We start from the raw sequence: 4,361 nt of genomic DNA on the forward strand, positions 1-4,361 counted from the left end.
ACACCAAAACCCAGAGCAAAACCACTGCAGTGAGGTTCCAAGAGCTGTGAATTCACTTGGCACCTTGTGAAACCAGGTGCCCGTGGGGTGGGATGCGGTGGGGACCCCGCTCCATGTGTGGTGCTCACTTGTGCCAAGCTCTGTGCAGCTGTTGGGTCCCTCCTTTTGCCTAGCTCAGGTTTTCAGGTGATTTTTTTTTAATTATAATTTTTAATTTATTTTTTTATTTCCTCCCTTTGCCCAGGGGTGTGCACGGAGATTAAATTCATCCGGGGGTGCTCTGGAGAGCTGTGGCTGGAGGATGCTCGCAGTGCAAGGCGCTTCCCCCTTCCCTGCTCTAACACTGCCACCTCGCTGCGCAGCTGGACACGGCTCCCAGCGTCTCCAGGACCTCTCCTCTTTGCTCACAGTGCAGGTTGTATGTCCGTCCATCCTTCCATCCATCCATCTGTCCATCCATCCGTCCTGAGCTGCAGTGGTCGCCACCAGCTGACTGCTCCATCACAGCTCCTTGCGCTCCCTCCAGCTTTCCAGCAGGCAAACAGCCCCCAGGTACTTATTTTTGGGGGATGCACGGCCCAAGGGACTGGCAACCCCCTTGTCTCAGGTGGATTTATGACTTACAATGGGCTGAGACCCCATTTTTTACCCTCTTCATACTCCCTAGTGCAGTGCTAGGAGACAAGAAAGGATGTGGGAAGGAGCTGGGGACGAAGTCATCACTGCTATGCCTGGGGAATGCACCTGGAGGTGGAAAACTCCACTTATTTGGGTGAATCCCAGCCCTACAATGAGTTGTGGGCAGGTCAGGGCTCTGCAAACCCCATGTTCAATGCCTAAATTCATACCATGACTCTGGGGACACCCAAAAATGTGCCAGGAGATGCTGCAAAGCAAAAAGAGGAGATGGCTCTGCACGTGGCATCCCTTCCCTCCACGAAACTCCCTCCTGTGGGGTACTGTGAGTGCAGAAAAGCTGACACACATTCAAAGAAGGACTTGGGAGAGAAATCCTGGAGGGTTTCTAAACATCTGAAGCCATTCCTGACCCCGGGGAGCACTGAGATGTGGGTGGGTGTCCTCCCAGGGCTGCCGTGGGGCCACATCATGGGCAAGGCGGGCTGCTGACCCTCTGGACACGGGTGCCCCTTCTTCAATTGCTCCTGCAGCCTTTGAGAAATCCTGGCAAAAAGGTCAAATTCCCAGGTGTCTGCCTTTCACTGAGCAGTGATGTGCACAAACCTTTTGTCAGCCCTGGCTGGCAGTGCCACCACGGAGCAGCTGAGATGTCCCTGCTGTGCCTCTGGCCTCCCACGTGCTGCTCCAGTGCCCATCCTCGCTGGCTGCATCTCCCCTTCATGCCCACACTGCCCTTTGGTAGCTCCAATTCTCTTTGTTTCCTTCCTGGCATGAGGTGAAGGGTCCACAGCATCCTCACAATGCTTCCCTCCCATCCCCTCAGGGATTTTCACCCCTGAAAATCCCCCATTTCTGTAAGCTTCAGCTTTGGTGCCCATAAAAGCTTCCTCCACCTGGTCCCACACAACAACGTTCATTTTCCTCTCCCATCTCCTCCAGGCTTGCAGCCAAATTCCCCCATGGTCTGAATCTCCAAATGAACCCTCACCTCCGTGGTGGTACAGAAAGCATCACCTCTGTGGCATCACAGAGAGCAAAATCCCTGAGCTCTTTTCGTCACCTGAGGGTTTTCATATCTCATTTACTTCTAGAGCTGCTTGGTCCCACAGATTTTCAGCTGAAATTATCCCAAATGGACTTTTCTGTTGTAATGTCAAAGTTATTTTAAAATCACCTTGCCCGAGCAGCGCACCTCTCCTTGCTGGCCCCCACAGCCTCGCTGTCCTTCCCAGTGACTTTTCCTTTATAGAAACCAACCAAAATTATTTCTCATCCCTTTAGGTTTGGGCTCAGGGGGATTACATTTCAATTGTGAGGTGATAGCAAACATCTTCAAAAAAAAATTGAGGTAGGAAAGTGTGAGGATAGTGGTGCAAACGGGAAAAATGCAGTGGTTTATCAGAGCTATCATAACATTTGGGTGCACAGCAATTTATTTAGCCTCCTCTAGTAAAGACAAAATGTATTATTATTCAGATAGCTCCGAGGGCTGATAAAGGAACAGCTCTGAGGGTTTCAGTATAAATCCATGTGAAGTCTCACTTCAATAACAGCTGCAAATTACAAACGCTTCCAAGAAGCAGGAAGCCTTTCAATTATTAAGCACCCAGCAGTGCCCACGTTGGGCTCGGCTGCGCAGTCTGGCTGGGTGACTAATTACTTTTCAGTAAGATCCTCCTTCTGAGGAGAAACTCTCCCCCCTCCGCATAGAGTTGCTGTTGGTGTTCAGGTCATTAGAAGCAATTAAGACTAATTCTGAGCCTGCAGGGATGGGAAGGGTTTAGGGAATGGCATGCGAGGGCAGGACCTCTCCCCATGGGGTTTGGAGAAAGATGCCCCTGGCTTTTATGGGCAGGGAGCTGCTCCCATACATCACTGCCCTGCTCCCACTGCTGCTGGTGAGCATCTCCCTGCAGCCTACAAGGAAAACCCAGAGCCTGTGTGGACAAGGATGGGGATCTACGGGCATTGCCAAGCACTTTCTGCACCCGGGGGCTATGCTGTAAGGATGGTGGGTGGAGGTGCTCACCCAGCTGACACCCTCCACGAAGAAATACCTTGTTTTCCACCACGCTCAGGCTTGTGTGATACAATTCGTAAAAGAAAAGAGAAAAACAGATGTTTCTCAGTGCTCTGTGCATACTTGGGTTTTAGCTACTTGCCTCTATATCTTCACCTCAGGTCTCCTAATTAACACCTCAATTAACGTGGCGAGGGGTGGAAATCTGGACGGGATGGCGGAGCACCATGACTTGCAACCTGTTTTCCCAGCTGAATTACGAGGATGCTTGGCGCTGTGGCCTCTGCCCAGAAATCACAGCCTCTCCGGCGCTGCGTCCCCGAGGAGCGAAGTGTGTAATAGACTTGAAACTCTTGGAGGAGCAAACCTTGTGCAATTATGCGGCAACACAAATGCTCTCAGCTCAGGCAGCCACCGAGCGCCGCGTTAATCCCCAGCTGGGTTATTCCTTCTGTGTTATTCAGAAAAAAAACATTCTTGTGTTTTGAAAGACTTTCCGAGGCTGAAGGCATGGCACACATGGCAGGCAGAGCTGTCCCGGAGCAGTGACAAAGCAGAGGTTACACCCAGTGGATGTTTCTCAAAAAAAGAATGGGGGAAAGTTGCACTTTTCCCTTTCCCTTGCTTTCCTCTTTTCCCAGTGCAGGATTTCTTCCTGCTCCTTCCTAGCTATTTCTATAGATGTTGAAACCTCGATTTATTCTCCTGCGTGTCTCTGTAGCACCGATCATTCATGAGAATTCAAATTTCAGTTGAATAAAAGCCCTGAGATTTCCCTCCTCTGCTCCTATAGAAGAATTTCAGGATAAATGCAACGGGCGGGACAACGAGGACATTTTTCCTTGCACTTGCACAGCCCACAAAATTCCTCGTTAGGACAGAAAGGAAAGTCCCTTGCTCAAGGGACAGGAACCACGAGTTCAGCCTCTGTTTTTCCTTTTGGTCCTTGCTTTGCTGAGCTTGGGGGGTGCTGCAGGGGCAGGACGGGGACAGGGAGCTGCCCTCGGGAGGCTGGATCCCAGCCCTGCAAACAATTCCTGCAGCATCCAAAATATTTCTTTGGCTGGTTCTCTGAGAGATGTCAGCAAAGCCCAGGGGTCAAATCCCAGCCCTCAAACCCAGATGTTTTTTTTTCCTAACCCCAAGGGTGGAAAAGCCTCCTCCCCACCAGAAGAGCTGAATCCCATCGCCAGAGTGGGAAATCTTCCTTCTTTGGGCCTGGAGCAGAGTCAGAGCAACCAGCAGAGCCAGGCAGCTGCAGGTTTACCCGTGTGGCCAATTCCAGGCTGTGAGCCCTTTGGAAAAGCCCAATTTCTTCATTTTTGGGCATTTGTAATCTCAGACGCGTGACATTTTACAACCTCTTTGCACAAGATAAGTACTGCGATCGTTTGCTGCTCACTGGTTTAATTGTTCCGAGGAATCATCCCTCCACCACATCCTCCAGAGAGTTTAACACCATTGAACTGTCTGCCAGGAGACTTTTCATTTCTTTTTCTTCCAGCATTTCACGTAGCCCTTACAGGTCTTATTCAATATGAATTTCTTAGCTCTCCGCTTTCGGAAGGATTTATCCTTTTTGCTTCCATGCACCCATGACCTGCAAAGCAATGTGTGCCCAAATTTCTGGAGGCAGAAGGCATGAAGCTGAGGGAGCTGCAGGAAGGCTCCTGGTCGGAGAGCGGCAGCAGCGGGCAGGAGA

The sequence above is a fragment of the Aythya ferina genome, assembly GCF_964211825.1.
Source record: "Aythya ferina genome assembly, chromosome: 1".
NCBI lineage: Eukaryota > Metazoa > Chordata > Aves > Anseriformes > Anatidae > Aythya > Aythya ferina.